The 12,222-nt window shown below is 47.5% G+C and overlaps 1 long non-coding RNA gene across 2 annotated transcripts; it reads right to left on the minus strand.

Annotated features, from left to right (window-relative positions):
* Window positions 1-781: 781 nt before the first annotated feature.
* LOC121139944 lies at window positions 782-11,707 on the minus strand. 2 transcript variants are annotated; one of them, XR_005876726.1, is made up of 5 exons: window positions 11,376-11,707; window positions 10,297-10,533; window positions 7,064-7,103; window positions 3,143-3,243; window positions 782-2,739 (listed from the first exon to the last, which is right to left on the minus strand). It is a non-coding gene; the product is annotated as an uncharacterized LOC121139944 (long non-coding RNA). The 2 variants fall into 2 exon arrangements; XR_005876725.1 differs by lacking the exon at window positions 7,064-7,103 and having other exon boundaries at window positions 11,376-11,696.
* Window positions 11,708-12,222: the final 515 nt, after the last annotated feature.

The raw sequence follows: 12,222 nt of genomic DNA on the forward strand, positions 1-12,222 counted from the left end.
TGGAAGTTCATTCTAACAAAGACTTGCCAGAAACAGTGACCAAGCGTGGGATTCTGTTTATTTCCCCGAATGAGTGGCCGGTGGTGGGATTCAGGGTTTTCAGAAGCTGAGAGTGATGAGATGGTGGTCACCACAGAAGGGTTTGTCCTGCACCATCCCAAGGCAGTCCTCAAATCCAGCTGTGCACTGTCGCCTCTCAGTTTTAAATCAAAGGCAGGAGAGAGCCAGGGGCAAGTAGAAATGAATCTAGTTTCCTGGCTCAGTACTCCTCCCTCTGTTCTTCCATGACAGGTGAGTGTTCCAGTGTGAGCTCATCTTCGAGAGAGAGAGAGAGAGAGAGAGAGAGAGAGAGAGAGAGAGAGAGAGAGAGAGAGAGAGAGAGAGAGAACTAAAAGGCAGTGGAAGTCATTATTCTTTACCACTTTCAGATGCAATAAAAGTGTTCTTGCACACGCCTTTAATCCCAGCACTCCGGAGGCAGAGGCAGGTGGATCTCTGTGAGTTCAAGGCCAGGCTGGACCGACAGCCTCTAAAACAATACAGAGAAACCCTGTCTCATAAAACCAAAAAAAAAAAAAAAGTATTCTCAAATGTGGGACTGAGATGAACTCAGACTGTTGCCATGTTCTCCATGATGGAAGCCAATTGGAACGGCCACCCTTCCCCATCCTTCCCCATCCTTCCCCATCCTTCCCCATCCTTCCCCTTCCTCCTCCTGCCTCACCTCCCTCTGCTCCCTTCCTCTTCTCCCCCTCCTTCATTTCTGCCTTTCTTCCTGTCTTGGGTAAGCAAGGTAGTTTGGGTTTTTTTGTTGTTGTTATTGTTGTTGCTTTGTTTTGTTTTGTTTTTGCTGTGCTTGGGATTTGGAGGGCAGGGGTGACTAGAATTTATTGTAAGCAGATGAGTGGGCCTTGTGCAGTAGATTGCCTGGCCCTGGGTCCTGGGGCTGTAGAGGAATAAGAAGGGCTGTAGAGGGGCAACTCGGCATGTGGTGTGGGACCCCAAGTTCAGTGAGAATGATGAACATTTGGTGAAAGGGGGTATTCCCAAGGTCCTGGAAGGGACTAGAGTCCGAGGCTAGGAATATTTCCACTGAGAAGCCTCACAGGACGATCCTGGAACCCTGAGCACTTTCAGGATGTTTTGTTGGATGTCTGGTTGGTTTTAAGAAAGGGTCTCACTGTAGCCTGGACTGGGCTGGAACTCCAGATGTTCCTCTCTTCCTCCCGGGGTCTGCGATTCGAGACACACACCTCTACATCCTGTTTTAGTTCGAGGATTCTAAATCCAGGCATTGCATCCAAAGCTACCAAGGTGGGTGTTTTAAGGTAAAGGCTACATCCACATCCTCCTTTATTTGACAGTTTGATAGTTTGCTTTAGAAACGCCAGTACAGAGGCCTTCTTTGGTTCTCTGGCTGGGGTCCTAAGATCAGAAGGGCGGGCTTGTTGAGATGCTTCTCCGGGAAACCTAATTTTCTTACTCATTATTATAAAAACAGAAATTAAGCAAGCAGTTTTAAAAGCCCTTTGGGCCTGGGCTGTGCCTTTTGCCACACTCTTGTAAACTGCCAGTCAACATTTCATAAGCCAAGTTGGCACAGGGCTAATTCCACTCTGGGAATGGCCATATTCTGATGAGCAGCCACTTTAGAGCCAGAAGTCATGACTGGAGATGGCCTGATCTGATTTGAGGACCACGAGTCCCTTCCACATTTCAGAATAGGCAGGTCACTGGCTCAACTCTGCGCAGACTGAGCCTCACGGCTCTCGTGTGTGATCTTCTACGTGACTTACCTTGTCCTACAGAAACCAAGTGTGGAATTCCACTTACCAAAGACGGGCTCTTCCTGGTTGGCAAAGTTGGTATTGTTCTGAAAGGTGAATCTGAAGCCACTCTGACTCTGCCTGTCCTTCCATTTCCTCTGTCCTGTTCTCGTCCCCTCCCTCCCTCTAGTCAAGCAGGTACAGAAGAACAAAGCCACAACAAAAAAGAGTGGAAATGTCTTCCTTCTTGGGAGGAAAAAGAAGAAGAAATTAGTTGCAGGGAGGAAGCAGGTTATTGCACCTGGAGCCTAGAAGCCCTGCTGCTGCATCTCCTGCTAAGAGGGTCTGTGTCCCTTCACAAATCTAGACGCTTCCCCCAGCTCTGTCTTCATCCACGGTAACCTGAGTGGACAGCCCTTTGATCTTTGATCCTGTAGAAGCGACTCTCTGCATGGGCTGAGTGAAGAAGGAAAAGTACAAAATGTCATGTGAGGATGTTTTATGCATGGGAAACAGCATTAGAGCGGCAAAGGGAGAGCAGGGTCACACTGCGCACGCGCGCCAGGCCTATCTATACCACACTCACAAGGCTTCCCGGCATCAGATTATAAAGCAGTAACCCCAAAACTTTTGGCTGTGGCCGAAATTGACTCCATTTTAAAGAAAACTCTGATGAATAGCAAGACTGAGAAATAGTCACACTCACAAAAGAGTCCCTTTCAGTTGAGAGACTCTGGAACCCTGATATTTTAGAGTTCAGGAGTATCGGTGCTCAGGTGAACACGGGAAAGATTCCACTGTCTTCGCTCATGTTGAAATAAATTCTGGTACAGCCCAGTCTGGTCCGGGGTCACATAGAACACATTATCTTAATTTGATCTTGCATTAGTTGTGGTCACACAGGTTACAAACACAGGGTTTTCAAAAAGCTGTTTTCTTTGGCCGCATACAAGAGATTGGAAAGCTCACAGGCCTAGGAAGGATTGATAAACACCGTTAGTGACTCATTTAATACCAGGCTGGTGAGAAAGAGGCACTATAGACACCTGAGGCCAGAGATAACTGAAGGAACGCCTCAGAGGGTTAGGCAGAGCGAGGGAGGCCTGACAGGACCAGGGATCTGTTTCCCCACAGCAGCAGGAGAGCAGAGTGGAGTGAGGACAGAGCTCTGACAGAAATGCAGATCTCACAGGAACCACCACAGGATGCAGCTCCCTCAGCGCTGCCCCAGCTGAGGTTCTGCCCCTGCCCAGCACCAGCCTATCCCCACCATCTCAGAGCCTGAACCAGCTGCAGGGACCCTCGGCATCCCAGTGTCCTGAGGAACTCCACTCTCTCCCTCCCAGCCCAGTGGCTGAGGGAAGTGTCTGCCTCACCTTCAACACTGTCCTCATCCTGAGAAAGGCCAGCTCCTGCCTGTTTCCTCTGGCTCTCCTGGGAGCTAAATCCAGGCTTGGAAAGGAGTGTTCTGTGAACTCTGGAGAGGAAGTAAGAAACGCTGTGTCTGTCATGCAAATGTGCTCACAGGGACCTCTTCCTTCTGTTGCACACCTGGTCCAAACTGGATGCTAATGAAGTTTGCTCCTGGAGGAGGTCAGAGCATCCTTGCAGGAATGCAGATCCTGGCCTCTGCTTCTCCCCAGGGGAGGGGCATCACTCTGAGGGCTCTGCATGTCCACATGCCAGGAGATGCTGATTCCAAACTCAGCTTGCACAGCTGTGTCCGGGTGACCTGGTGACTCTGGACAGCAGAGACTCTGACATGTCTTTGTGTCTGCCACATGCTAACCTTGAACCTGGGAGGGATGGGGTTATTATACAGGGCATGGACAAGCCAATCCGGAGAGGTTTCCATTGACTTTCCATAGCTTTCTGATCTTGTCCGTATAGATGATGACATTAGGTGGGTCAGTACACAAAACTATGGAAATACAACCCTACTCTGTGGAACTGGTGTTAGGAGTGTGCATACGCAGCTCACCAGACCTTGGGACAGAATCCACCTCCCTGCTCCCACATGAGCTGGGAGCTGAATTTAGATGTCGTGACACAGAATAGCAGCTCAGAGGCCACCCCTGAGTACAACAACGAGTCTCTGCCAATTCTCTGGAATCTGTTCTTTCAACAATGTCCCCAATATCCAAGAACAGTAGAAACACTTCTGTAAGCTTAGCTCTTTTTGTTAGTTTGGTTTTTAGTTTGGGGGTTTTTGAAACAGGGTTTCTCTGTGTAGCCCTGGCTGTCTTGGAACTCTGGATGTAGCCCAGGATGGCCTCAAACTCAGACATCCCCCTGCCTCCGCCTCCCAAATGTAAAGGCCTACAGCAGCACCACTAGGCTGTCAGCTTCGCTTTAAATAACTTCAGTCCCAGCTCACAACGAATGCGGTTTTACAGATTTACTGTACGTGTTACAAAGCTCAAAGCAGATACCACTGGATTAGCCCTTCCCTGTCAGAGAGAGGACTCGCTCTACACGGTAGCATCTACAGGGAGTAAGTCAGCATCCCCCATCCCCAAACTGATCCCTACCTCATTGCCCACTGCTAAAGCAGACCCCAGGCACTGCTTACCCTCAGCTGATGGCTACAGTGGTCATGGAATAACGCCGCTAGGATGTTGGGAGGGAGAACTTGGCATGGCTGAAGCCAAAAGCACAATACCAGAGCAAGCCCCATGGACTGGCCAGATTTTAAAGACTGCATGAAATGATTATGGGAGCAAGGAGCTAGGGAAGGTGGCTTTGGGAAGAGCTGTTTTGCTTTGTGTTTTTGTCACACTGGCAACAGTGAGCTTCCAAATGAGAAAGAGCTTAACATTTTTGAAGAGTCAAACATGTTGGAGATAGAGAGGGAAAAACGCAGCCACCTCTGCTTAAAAAAAAAAAATAAAGACGTGTTTTAAATTATGTGTATCTGTTTGCCTCGGGTTGAGGGCTTGTGAGCAAAGGTGGAGAGAGAGCCCTAGGCTGAGCGTGGCAGCCACGGCTCGAGCAGGCCTTGCCCTGCCCCATTCCCTCTTTCTTGCTGAGAACCACTAGATTAGCAGGGCAGTGATGGCGCACACTTTTAATCACAGCACCTGGGAGGCAGAGGCAGGTGGATCTCTGTGAGTTCAAGGCCAGCCTGGTCTACACAGAGTAACCCTGTTGTTGGGGGGCACATTAGATTACATTCCTAAAGTTAGCCCCCAAGATCTAGTCCATTATTTGGCCACTTCCTCCTCCTGAAGCTGACTATTAAGGTTCAACTTTCAAAGTATTGAAGTTCAGTAATCAAAAGTCCCCTTTGGCTGCCCTAATTATATGCTTAGTCAAAACTTCATCCTAGTATGGGGCTTTCCCTTTTTCCCTGCCTGAACTGCTATTTGCCAACGGGCCATGTCTGTCTCCTTTCTGTCCAGAGGCAGTCCTTGTCACTCCAGGGCAAATCTCCCTTCCCCTTTCCCTGGTTCCCTTTCCCTTCTCCCTCATCCTCTATCTCCTGTCTTTGTCTCTTATTCCCTGTCCTTTGTCCCTCTGGGGCAAATAAATTTCCCTTGTGCTGAGAACTTGGTCTTGGGATGTCTCCTGCTGACTCCAGTGCTTTCACTGGCGCCCCCTACAGGCAATCCTGAGCCACCCGACAGGGGTGCTGAGAGCCAACCCCAAGTCCTCTGCCAAAGCTGCACATGCTCTTGACTGCTGAGCCATCTCCCCAGACCTGCTTTGTTCTCATCTCTCATTCCACAAATGTTTGCACTATGCCAACAGTATTCTAGACTGTTTGGGAGAAATGGGCAACACTTTCCACTAAGGGGCTCGGAGTTCAGCGGAGGAGGTGAGGCGCACCACGTGAATATCTAGTGTGAGACAGTGTGATCCAGGCTGGAAAGGGCATCTGCCCGGGACTTCAGTGGTGTGATGGGCATTATGTGGGCAGCTGGCGCTTGAGCTGAGTGTGACCAGGAGAAGGTAACGGTCACAGCGCACGGATGGCCCTGGAGAGAGCTTAGCGGTTAAGAGCAGTGGCTGCTCTTGCAGGGGACTTGGGTCCAGTTCCCAGCACCCATAACATGCAGCCCACACCTTTCTGTAGCTCCAACGCCCTCTTCGAGACTCCGAGGGCACTTGCACACACGTGGTACACAGACATACACTCAGGTACACACACGTATACCGCCAACAAAATAATAAGTAAATCTAAGAAAAGGAAAAGGAAACTGTGAGGATGGGAGCAGGTTCTAAGCCTCTCCTCTGTGAGGTCACCCTCACCCCTTCTGGTTTCCTGTGATTGGTGCAGCTTCCTTGTAACAGTTACGTTGTACAACCAGCACGCCGTCTCCTCAGTAAACTTTAAGTTCCTTTAGGGAGGAGCCCCTGCCCTGCCATGCCTGTTTCCCTGACATTTAGTAGTGCTCCTGACTGGTCTACCCACTCGGTAAAGTCTTGAGGGAGGAAAGAAACCAAGTAAAGCCTGCCTTCAGGGACCAGAAGGTGTTACAACCTGGCAGGGATAAAAGATTCGCGAAGAGGAGCAGTGGGTGTTGGGGAAGTCTTTGTCAATAAAGCACTGTTGAGCCAATAGGAATCTAGATAGGTGGGACTAGGAGTCCAGGAGGATTCTGGGAAGGAGAAACACAGGAGAGTTCGAGATGTAACCGCCATGGGGTAGGAAGCCCGGAACTATTCTCCGGTAAGAGAAATACTTAGATTAACAATTATGGGGTACTTATTTAAGTCAGAGCTAGCCAGTAAGAAACAAGCAAGGCCAACAGCTTCATAATGAATATAGCCTCCTGTGTGTTTATTTGGTACTGATGCGGCTCTAGAACCAGGCTGGCGGGAAGGCTTCTCTCTCAAAGAAAAAGCTTCCTTTAACAAGTGGGAACTAAACCTACAAAAGTAGGGTGGTGAGGAGGCCTGATGGTATCAAGTGTGAGTGGAGAAGGAGGTCAGTGCAAACGCCTCCAGCACTGGCGAGGCTGGCAGATCAGTCATCGAGGACAGACATTTCGTCAGTATCTCACAAGACACCCAGGTCCCACGTGCCAGGTCCCAGCTCTAGTGAAACGCCTATGTGTGTACACAAGAGACATACAGAGTATTTTCATAAGCCAGGTGTGGTGACACGTGCCTTATTCCCAGCACTTTGGAGGCAGAAGAGGCGGATCTCTGTGAGTTCAAGGCCAGCCTGGTCTACAGAGTCAGTTCCAAGACAGTCAAGACTACACAGAGAAACCCTGTCTTTAAAAAAAAAGTAAAATATTTATAGCAAAAACTTGGAAGTAAACTCAGCATCCGCCTGTAACTATACATACCTGTATCATTGTGGAGAATGGTATAAACACAAACTCAAGGCTGTAGGGAAAACAATATTATCTTGTAAGGATTAATCCATACTATGGTTATAAAGTGACGACTCTTTATTTCAACATTCTTGCTGTTGCATTTCCTATTGGCATTGTTTCTTTAAAAAACTATTTATTTTTATCTGTGTGTGTGTGAGTGGTGTGTGTGTGTGTGTGTGTGTGTGTGTGTGTGTGTGTGTGTGTGGGTATGAGTCAGGGTACCCATGGAAGCAGGACCCTGTATCAGGGTACCCATGGAAGCAGGACCCTGTTGTATCACTGGAGCTAGAGTTGCAGGTGGGTGGTTGTGAGCCACCTGATGTAGGTCCTGGGCGCAGAGCTCCAGTCCCCTGTGGGAGCAGCCCAAGCCCACTGACCTGTCCAGTCCCTCAATGGCTTTCTTTGTAAGGATGGTTTTCCTCTCTTCCCTAATCCTCCAGCCTTCTCAACATCGACACAAGCACACGCTTCCCTGCAATGTTCTCTCTCTAGGTTACAATGTGTTGCTATTACTACATCCTGCCCTAGGAAGAATGACTAAAATACCTTTATTAGATATAAGGAGACTAAACAAAGATTACAGGGTGGTGAAACAGTCAGTAGGTACTAACCCTCAAAGCACGAGGACCCGAATTCTAGCCCCAGGACCTGTGTAGAAACTTGTATGTACAGACTAAGCGGTTAAGATCCATAAAACAGCTAACAACAAGTGCTGGGGGCGTTGTGGGGAAGGTGAGTCCTCATGCACTGTTAGCAGAATTGCAAAGTGATGTATATATACGTATATGTATATATATGTATATATATAGACACTCTGGAAACCAGTGTGGAAAATTCTCAAAAAGCTAAAAATAACCCTACCAGATACCCAGCTATATCACTCCTAGGCATGTGCCCAAAGGACTTGACATCCAACTCCACAGACACTTGCTCAGTCAAGGTCACTGCTACTTTAGTCACAACAGCTAAAAAATGGAAACAACCTAAATATCTTTCAACTGACTATGGGTAATGAAAACGTGGCTCCCAAACACTACGGAATACTGTGAGGTTGTCTGCTAGAAAAGACTGGGAGCTGGGCTTTGTTGGCGCACGTCTTTAGTCCCAGCACTCGGGGAGGCAGAGGCAGACGGATCTCTGTGAGTTCGAGGCCAGCCTGGTCTACAAAGCGAGTTCCAGGACAGCCTCCAAAACAATACAGAGAAACCCTGTCTCGAAAAAAGAAAAAGAAAAAACTGAAAAACTATATCCACAGTAACACCTCAACAAAATGAATGCCAAAACAAGATGGAAAAGACATTACCATTAGTTGTGCTGATTGGAAGAGTGAATTCTCACAGGGGCCCTGCTCACAAAGAACTATAGACAACTAAAGATTGCTGAAAGAGGGAGAAATAGCCTTCCCTAGAGATGAGACCCCTAACTGGTTATCTAATACCAAGTGGTCAGCCGTGAAATACACCTATGAGCAACACTGATAGACTCAGCAGGCTGTATTTATATGGTTTTGCATATATATGTAACAATAACCAAGAAAAAGATGCCAAAAATTTGAGAGGAGTAAGGAAGGGGACACAGGAGGGCTTGGAGAAGAAAAAGGGAAAGGGGAAATGATGCAATTATTTTTTAATTAAGTAAAAAAATGGAAAAAGAAACTAGGCTAAGGTGTGAAATGCTATTATTATCTTAGAATCACAATGTCAACTACTTAGATATTGATTTTCTCCTTGCATTTGTGTGGTTCTTTTAAACAATTGATAACTAAAAATAAATGTGGCTCTCATTATCTTGTTGGGAAAAAAAAAGCTGGGGTGGGGGCGGGGAGGGACTGGAGAGATGGCTCAGCATTTAAGAGCACTGACTGGCTGCTCCTCCAGGGACTTGAGTTCAGGTCTAAGCACCCAGACCAGGCAGTTCAGAACCATCTGTAACTCCATTGCCAGGGGATCAACTACCTTAGGTGCAAGTGATGCCCAAAAATAAATAAATAATAAATAAGCAAAATTTTAAAAATTAAAGAAAAGAAAAACCTAGGTGTGGTGGAGCCCACTTGTAATCCCAGTCTGGGGAAGAAGAGATAGGTGGATCCCTAGGGGTCACTGTCCCGCTAGCCTAGCTTGGTCAGTGAGCCCCAGGTCCTAGTGGGAGACTGTCTCAGAAAGAGAGAAACAGGAAAAAGGTAGATGTCCACAGAAGGATGACATCCAGGTCCAAAGTTGTCCTCTGGCATCCACATCCATGCTCACATATGTGCATGTACACACATACCCACGTGAACACACGTACGAACGACCCTCACATACAAAATTAACTATGTGATCATTGAATGGCTCCTGGCTGGCTGTTCCTTTTACCATACTGTTGGTCGTGAGCCGTTAGCAGCTGAGCCGTCTCTCCAGCCATTGCTTCTACTAGAAAGACTGTTGGTGGCACTCCGGTGAGATGGTGGTAAGGCCTGTGTACTCCTAATGGGGGAGACGAGCCCTGAATAAGTACACGCTTGGGTTTCAATTCTGCTTTCCCAACTATAAAATGGGGGCTACTGTGTCTTTCTTAGAGTGTTAAGACTTAATGCATAGAACACAGTAGGTCCCCAACTAATAGATTACTCTCCCGACTGCATGATCCTCAGGAATAAGGACTGTAGTTTATTAATCTCGCACAGGGCTTGGAATCTAACAGGGTCTCAGTTACTGCTGGTTGGGGATTGAGTCAACAGTGAAGGAGTGAAAAATGAACCTCGTCTATGACTTCACATACAAGGCTGTGCCACAACTTCACATCTGACCCTTAATAGCAATGCAATCGAAACAGTCAAAGACACTTCTGTTCAGCAGGCATTGGAAAGAAGCTAGAACATTCCTTAATCCAAAGGGGGAACACCAAGTCCAAGTCTTGGGTAAATGAAAGAAATCCAGACCTTAGCTGCCCTAACAGGCAAACACAGTTGTCCAGCTATCTTTGCACAGAGAAAGGTAGAAACCGTTCTGGCAGAACTTCCCTCCCAAATAAGTCATCCGCCACCAACAGTTGGATGGGTGTTGAGGTCAGAGCTCAGTGGAGAGCGCTTGGCAGCACACAGGGTGGCCCTTGGGTTTGGAGGCTGCTGTCCTCGGAGTGCAAAAGCAGATCAGAGAAAACCCAGGGCGGAGCCACAGAGTGGTCACTGCCCCAATCCTTGCCCCATGGCTAACCAAACCAACCTGTGGTTCACTGAATGACACATTGCTGGAGGCGTGGGTAGGCCTCCACCTCTTCACTTCTGGTTGGTTCTTCTGGAACACTGGTGCTATGGGACCTTGCTGACAGTCACCGCCTTAACTCGACGTGATCAGACAGCAGATGACACTTCTGTGGTGATGTCAGGAGACTGTGTGTTCTTTGTTGTCTGTTTCAGTGATTCTGCAGATTGGGAGAATCGGAGCGAGGTGCCTCAGAGCCTTGACAAAGAACACAGACCGCTTAGGATGAGTTCCCCAGGAGAGAAAAGTGACCCAATCCATTACATCACATGACAGTGGGAGAGGAATGTGTGGGAGTTAATCCAGTAAGACTTGAGGGGGAAGAAACGGTCAAAATTCATCATGCATATGTATAAAATTCTAGAAGAATAAATTTAAAATTACATTTAAAAAGTAGACAGGGTATGCTCTTCCAAAAGACTGGGGTTCAATTCTTAGCACCCATATGGCATCTAACCACTACTTATAATTCTAGTTTCAGGAGCTCTGACACCCTTATGTGGCCTCTAAGGACATCGGGCACACATGTGCTACACAGACATACATGCAGGTGAAGCTTCCGCACATATAAAATAAAAACAGTCTCATAAAAAAGGAAATAGCCCTAAGTTCTGAGTGCCATGATAACCCCCATTTTCCCGTCTCAGGAGAGTTTGTGGTTTGCCTGGGGGGTGTTAATAAACCCGGGATTCAGGAGCAAATATGTCTGCCTCCACAGTGGACGGATTGTGTTTGGCTCCAAGGACAGAACTGTATCCAAGGAGTGAAGTTACAGGCAAAACTCAGGCTCCATGAAAGGTAGTCCTCAACTGCCACTGTTTTTGATATGAAATGGGCAAGTTGACAGACGGCTTTCACTGCTGGGGGTGTCTGCTTAGACAGGCAGGCTGCCCGTGCAGGGTGGGGTTGGCCTGTTCTGCTTTATCCTCGCAGCTGTGGCGAAGGGTGGATTGCTTTACTTATTTATAAGGGTTACATGAGGCCAGGGAGTGGAAGGAGTCAGAGTCTGTCAAACGCCAGCCTGTCAGTATGACACCTACCTTTTTAGGACCTCATTCAAGACACCCTTTACAGCCTGGACGAACAATGTAAATGCTCTGGAGCGGTTGGTCAGATCACTTTTCTGTTCTTGAATAAAAATAAATTTCCTCTATGTACACTGAATCATGCTTCCTACTTGCAGTAGCCTCAGGTCAACTTCACCATTGCCCAAGCAAGCGCGTCATAACTCCGACAGCTGACACTTGTTACTCACTGGGTTTGGTATGCATTGTCTCCCACAATGCCGACAAAAATCTGAGAAAGTAGGAACTACTGCCTCATTTGATGTAGATAACCTGAAATCCAGGTTACCTAACCTCTTCAAAAGTCACAGAGCAGGCTAGCAGAAGGGAAATTCCAACTCACCTCTCCCTCACTGCAAAGGCCAGGGATTTAACTGCCCATTCTTCCTTACACAAACGGACCACTGTACAGCCTACATTCTTCTGATAAAGAACTCTGACTCTTCCAAATGTCACTCCAAATATTCAGAATCGTGCATGTTTATAAGGTGTCTTCCTGAACAAACGCTGTTTGAAGGGCTTCCTATGTGAGTCGGAAGATGACCTGGGAAAGCACTTGGTAAGGTTGAAAACAAACAGCAATAACAGCACCAAAGAAACTTAAAAAGTCTTCATTCTGGTGTCAAACGGGTAAATCTGTATCAAGAGCCATACTCCAAGCCCGAAGTGTGACACCAGCCTATAAATTCAACTCTCCCATGGTTGAAACAGGATTAGAAATTCAAGGCGAACATGGGCAACAAAGCTAGGTCACCTCAAATGGAAAAATCCAGGGTTGGGCAATTGTGAAGCTAATTGTCCAACCATGAGTCACTCGGTGGAG

Source organism: Mesocricetus auratus, unplaced genomic scaffold (assembly GCF_017639785.1).
Source record: "Mesocricetus auratus isolate SY011 unplaced genomic scaffold, BCM_Maur_2.0 Super-Scaffold_4256, whole genome shotgun sequence".
In the NCBI taxonomy this organism is placed as follows: Eukaryota; Metazoa; Chordata; class Mammalia; order Rodentia; family Cricetidae; genus Mesocricetus; species Mesocricetus auratus.